Consider the following 7537-nt stretch of genomic DNA (forward strand, 5'->3'; position numbering starts at 1 on the left):
TTAAAATCCTAACTCTTTTTTCTTTAGAAACCTAATATTTTTCCTCTCTCTCTCTCTCTCTCCCCTTTACATGAATTTCTTTGAAATCATCTTTCAGCATTTCGACGAGGTTGCGACATTCTTTTGGCCAACTTCTTTGTCTCTCAGTTAGCTCTTAAAGTGAGTTATATGTACATATTATTGTTTTGAATTCTTAAGTTTTATTTTTTGTAGATATTTATATTTAACAAAAAATAATTGTATTTATGACAAAAACGGTGTGCTTTTTAAAAAACTTTGTAATTTTCCAAAATTTGCCCAATGACCAAAATTGCAAATGTTGTGTATTAAAATGATCATTTTAACCTTTACATATGCAGACCACTCGTGCGAATTTCTTTTGTCACAGACTTTACTACTAATTTTTGACCCAAAAAATTGAGAGATTTTAGAGAAATACAGAAAAATAAACAAACTAGACAAAAATACTTTTCCAATGATATCTAAATTGTTGAAAAATGATGAACTGACACTATGATACAATCAAAACAACGTTTTGAAAAAAGAGATGGATAGACACGGTTGTGCCTAACCCGATTATTCTATGCTGCTTTTGAGTCACCTGCACCAGAAAACAAAAAAAAAGACAAATATAATTTAATGCGTTAGCTTTTCAACGTCACTAAGATTACCTTGATCTGATGAGTGGTTGGGAAAAAACATCTTTTGAAAGATAGATTTTTCACTGAATCACACCTTCTGACTAAAAGATAGATTTACATGATTATTTTTTTGTGGACCTCATGAACTTCGCATAAAATATAGGCGAGGATGAAAAAGTATGCATAAAATATAGGCGAAAAATAATCAAAATTTGTGAAAAAGAGGAACTTCTAATATATTTTAGGCAAAAAATGACCAATATTTTTGAGGATGAGGAACTCATCATATATTTTAAGAAAAAAATGATCAATATTTTTAGGATGAAGAAGTTCACATATATTTTAGAATAAAAATAACCAATATTTAAGAGAATGAATAAGTCCACATATATTTTATGAGGAAGACCTCAAAAAGTTAACATAAGATATAAGCGAGGATGAAGAAGGTTGCATAAAATATATGCAAACTTTCTTATTCTCGTAAATATTGGTCATTTTTGCATATATTTTATGCGATCTTCCTCATCCTCACCTATATTTTATGCAAAACTTCACGAGGTCCGCAAAAAACTCATGTGAATCTACATTTTAGTCAAAGGGTGCGATACAACTGAAAAGTTTATCTTGAAGATGCCGTTTCTCCCCAACCGCTCATCAGATAAAGACTATCTTGCTGGTGTTGCAATACTAATGAGTCGATGTCTCTTTCTAGGCACAACCATGTCAATTAGTCTTGTTTTTTTGAAACTCTGTAGGGGTTGTATCTCAATGCCTGTTTGTCACTTTTCAGCAATTCAAGTGTTGTTGAAATGATATTTTTGCCAAGTTTCTTTGTTCTTTTCTATGTTTTTCTAGAATCCTTAAATTTTTGGGTACAAAAATAGTAGTAAAGTTTGTTATAGCGAAAATTCGCATATTCTCAAGAGGTCCACACATGTGAAGGCTAAAATGATCATTTTAATACCCAATATTTGTAGTATTAGTCATCAGGTTGATTTTGGCAAATTATAGGATTTTTTGAAAAATACATCATTTTTGTTGTAGAGTACATTTATTTTTTGTATATTTATTACGACTTTGTAGTATTTGTAGTTGGTTATTGTTGTAGAAGATTTATGTATGTTTGCATGTGTTTTATTTAATATTTGGCATACAATATTCTTTTTAGATTTTTTTTCCATATATATTTAAATACATGTTGATGTTATAGATTATTTATATATTTTTATTTTTTTATTTAATATTTCTGGTTTTGTGTTGGAACAATGAGTTTATGTTTGATTGTGCACAAACATTCAGTTAGTGTGATGGGGGTTGAAGTTGATTATGCACAAGCATTCAATAAGAGTTAAGGTTTTTTTAGATAGTTGGTTTTAAGAGTGATTGTTGTCAGTAGTTTTGTTAATTGAATGTGTAAAGGATATATGGATGACATTTTTGTCACATGTTTTCTTCATTTGATAAATGATACATTGTGTGGTTGGTGTATGCAGTTAATGATGATATTTGAAATGGCTAAATTACACTATCGTAGGTCTGATTACTCTAATTGAAGATATATAGTGGTCTCAAAAAATAGTAACTTTAAGAAATTTATGGCTTTGATATCTTGTAAAACCGGATATACGAAGGAGTCATTGAGCTTCTTGTATAATTATTCTTTAAATGTAAGTAGTCAACAAATATGGATAGATGTTCTCGATAATGATGATGTAGAATCAATGTTATTTAGTGGTGATCTTATTTGAATGTTTGCAAAGTTAAAAAGGAGTAGGTAAACAAGAAATAATTGAAAGTGATATACAAAAAACAGTTGATGATGAGAATCCTGTGGAGAGTGTGCATCTATATCAGTTACCATATATTGAGCTAAATCCTTTGGCGAATATTCACCTGTCTCAATAATTTGCTGGAACCAATTAGAGATATAAATGTTTGATGTACATGCAATACAGAACTTTCATGGACAATTGATATTGTACATGATCAGAGGATCACTACAGAGAATGTTAAACTACGTTAGCAAACCAATGCTATTGATCTTGGCTGCAGTAATTTGGATAACATCCATCCTTCCAGTGAAGATAACATAACTAAGTACAAATTGTTAAACTTTTTAATTTATGTTTGAAATGTAACTTTGATTTTTATAGTTAATCTTGAAATTTAAAAAAATGTAGGAATATTGTATGCATGGAAACAAATGAAGAGTGATAAATACGATGATTTTTTATTTAGTTTGTGCATTAGAATAGTCAATTAGTCGTAACAGTTATCACATTGACAGTGGAGAATCAAATTATGTTGATGACTATACCATGTTGGATGATGATGACTCAAAAATGATAGGAGAACACCAAGACACTAATGATATGAGATAATTAATGACAAATGCAAATGATATACAAATGTCAATTGAAAAGTCAAACCCTAGGTACGTTGCACAAGTTATATGAGCATTTATTGAGTAGTAAAATTATTTTATTTTTTCTTTTATATTAATGAGACATGGTTAAATAAGTTCTCGTTTAATGGATTCTCATACAATGAAGAACAATTAGAAATCATTGAAGTGAAAGCATCTTAGTTGATTGACGAGTTGCATAGCGAATTTAATGAGCATGGATCTTTTCAGTGGCTAACAACAAGATCAAATGATGTAGACATTGATGTCGGCCAAAGGTTTAATGATCCAAAACACTGTCATGAGTTTTTCAAAGATCATTTGACCATAAATAATATTAATACAAAATTTATGATGAGCGACAATAATAGAGTGCTTGTTGTATTTACGAGAAAGAACCTTCATACCGTGGATGATTGCTCCTGGAAGATTCATAGCATAATAGTGTGCACAACATTCTTTCAAGTAAAGAAGTATAAAAGATAGCATATATGTGGTGAATCATTAGGCAACCTTCGAGTGAAAAAAGTGTTTGCCTCGTGGATTGTAGGTGTTATTCGCAAAGACCTGCACGATAACTCGAAGATGACTGCAAGAGAAACCATTAATGACATCAGTCACAAGAAAAGTGTAAAGATTAGTTATAAACAAGTATGGTGTGAACTTGAACTCACAAAGGAAGAATTATATGGTTCATATGAAGAATCCTTCAAGATTCTTCTTGCTTATTTTGATTATTTGATAAAGGCAAACTCTAAAATGTTAGGGTTCATTAAGACTGATAAGAAAAATTGATTTAAGTACTTCCTTCATATCTGATTTTTAAAAAGGTGTCATCTGGTGCTTTTGGTAGATGACACATTTCTAAAAGAAAAATACATAGGTATATTATTGTTGAATCATAGTATTGATCCTTGTGGTGAGATATTTTTTGGTAGCATTTGCAGTTGTAGATAAAGAGTTAAAGAATTTATGGGTGTGGGTTTTGGAGCGTCTAAGGCATAAATTCATAAACTTCTATGAGTCTAGAGAGAAAAAAAAATTAACTATTATTTTAAATAGACACCAAGAGTTATTGTATGTCATCCCCTCACACCTTTCCTAGATGTCATGTTGGATATAACATAAAGTACTTGACAAAAAACTTTTCTAAGAAATTTGGTTCACCATTCAATGAACTTTACTGAAGCGTAACTCGAGCAACCACGAAACCACAATGTACATATTTTCTTGATAAAATTTAAGAGCAAGATACAACCATATATGATTATATTTTCATTAATGTGAAACCACATTTTTTGCTTGCATCTCACTTTCCAAAAAAAAGATATGGGTGTTTGACATCTAATATAATAGAGTGTTTTAATTTCTTGAAGCTCCCCATACATGGCAAACCCCTAGTGCCTCTTTTTGAGAGAATTTGTCTCATGCTAATGACATTATTTGAGAAAAGAAAGAATATCAAGAAAAAAATGTTAAGCGTTATTGTGCCTGAGGTAAAAGAAAATATGGAGGCATTGAAGATAAAGATACATCAACTATGTATGGTTGTTGTACAATGCCACCGACGTCTATATGAGACCCATGACTCATCTCATGGTTATAATACTTATCTTGAGAAGATGCATCATTTTTATAAAGAGTGGCAGGTGAGTGAGATTTTATGCGAAATATGGTTGCATGTATTTTGTAGGAGGGATCAAACTCAAATTCATATTCAAATTAATTAATGATTTACAATATTCAAATTAATTATCTTATAAACATACTTCACACACACACACACACATACACACACACACATATATATATATATGTATAACATTTTAAAGATTGAATTGTAAGAATCAAACTAGTTATCTTATAAACATACTTCACACACACATACACATGTATGACAATTTAATGAATACATGTCTATACTCATGCTACTTATCCTAAAAACATACTTCACATATATATGACAAATTATTCAATGAATTACTTATTCAAAATAGTGATCTTACATACATGTTTTACATATACACATATAACATTTTAAAGATTGAATTGAAAGAATCAACACAAGCATATATATATATATATATATATGATAATTTAATGAATGATTAAATATAATATTGAAATTGATTGCACGCATCTTACAAATATATTGCACATAATAACTAATGAAGAAAATATATGTCCATGTGTACTGGACCTTGCTTGCTGCTGTGACCTTTTCCTCATAGCATGCAGTTGCTCCTCCGAGGGTTGGTCTTCCACCTCATCAGACTCTTGAGCATCCTCCTGTGCACTCTCTACCCCAGCCTTTTCCTTTCGTTGAGATACCTCTTCTGCAAAAGAATATTCGCTCTCCTTCTCTTTCGACTCAAGACCATCATCATTCTCCACCTCAAAATGTTCACCTTATATCTTTTCCACTTCAGCCATGGCATGCTCCCCTTGCTGAAGTACCCCCTCCACCCTTCCCACCCTAACGATGTCCGCACTCTCCCTCTATATCTCACCACTGTCACTGCAGGTAACCACGTCTCTTGCTTCTTCTAGCTGAGCATTGAGGTTAGCATCAGTCTCAAACTAAGTCAATGACTCATTCAACTTCTTCATCATTGATTATACACATGAATCTTCCTCTTTAGATGCTTCCGGGATGATAGACATGATTTTGACTACAAGCTTTTCAACCTTTTCTTTTGTTGCCACTAAAGGTATTGGCTGCTCCTTATTTGAGTGTAGATTTTTGGACCTCATAGTATTCATGCTGTATTTATTATGCCATATGTCAGACACCCATACTTTTGGTCAGAGAGCATGTTTTCTCTCTATCTGTCAAGCATTCTCTGTACTTCATAGTAGAAAATATCTAATAGATAATTACGCTTTTTCTCTATTTGCTCTGTTCCATCAACAGGTGTTGGTGTAGGTGTTGTTGCTTTCATGTCAATCTCTTCAATCATCATTTTATACTCAATAAATGAAGAATTTCCTACACAAACAAAATGGACAAACTAGTGATTGAAAAATCGTTTTCATAACAACTAACAAAAGTAGACATCAACTCTTTATATTAAAAATAATATCAAATATTACAGATATCTAATCATATGCATTGCAAGAATATGTCCTTTTAGTTTATTTTTTCTCTTTTGTTAGCAAGATGAACATGTCAGAAGAAAATGAAAGTTGACAAAGAAGACAAAGCAAATAAAATGTTCACTTTTATACTTTTCTTTTTTGTTTTTTAGATATAATTCAATCATTTGAACATGAGATATGTATTAATTAATAACAACATATATGACATCTGATGACCATGAAATGCTAGGGATAAAAAATAATTTATACTAAACAAAAAAAATAATGTAAAACAAAGAAGATCATGACATTGATTGGTTCTCTATGGTTTTAATTATGTAAAACAAGATACAACCAAGAACCCTTTGCCATCTTTCATAAACTCTTTCTCGTGTAAATTTTCCCATAAGAGATTCTATGAAAAAGCACAAGTTCATGGGGAAGAAGATGTTCAGAATCCATAAGTCACTTTTTAGAAAGAACTATATTCAACAAATTTAAAGATCAAGGGCAAACCATGCACTAAATACAAATTTTATGTAGTGTAAAACTCGTAACCACATCAAATAAACAATAACATGAAAATGAAGTCATATCAAATTAAGGAAACAAACCGAGAAATAGAGACTCACATGAAAATGAATTAACCGAACAAAAAAATAGAATAGACTATTGAACATGCAAAGATAAGTTGAGAACTATGTAATTTTTTTACAAAATTACTAATTTATGCCAATGTTTAGTTAAAATAACTGATTCAACCATTAAATATATGCTTACCAAAATATTTTGCCATCGATGATGCCCAAACGATAAAAAGGTTGCAGATGAAGTGTCATTATGTAACGAAGAGCAAGCAATATAGCTGAAGAATTTTGCCAAAAAAGTCATAAAAAAATTTTCAAAAAAAAATAGTGGGGCAAAAGTGGTAGGGGACCACAAAAAAAACCTTTAAAATGCGAACCATCATTTTTGAAAGAATAAAGCATCACATTTAATGCTCGTACGAACATTCATAAAAATATGAGATTCACATTTATGTGTTCATAAATTTGCGAATCTTATGTCCAATGTATAAATGTTTGAAAAGGCTGCAAATGAGGTCACATGATTTGCATATATAGAGGATGTTCATCAATAATCTTTTGAACGTCACGATGACGTTCGCAAATGAGTGAGGACATTCACAACATGTATTTGCGAATGTCAACAAACATTTGCGGACCTCTTCAAGAAGTTTTTAGTTAAAGGTGGTTCACAGGTTTTCTTCGTGCGAAAGTCGGAGAACCATTATTATTTTGCAAATGTCATATACATTTGAGGAGCTCCGTGAGAAGTATTGTATTTGTAGATGTTTGCAAAATCTTCTTTTTATTGAAAGGTTGCGAACTTCCTATAATGTACCTATATATAT

The sequence above is a fragment of the Nuphar pumila genome, chromosome 16 (genome assembly GCF_984573655.1).
Source record: "Nuphar pumila chromosome 16, dmNupPumi1.hap1.1, whole genome shotgun sequence".
Taxonomy (NCBI): domain Eukaryota; kingdom Viridiplantae; phylum Streptophyta; class Magnoliopsida; order Nymphaeales; family Nymphaeaceae; genus Nuphar; species Nuphar pumila.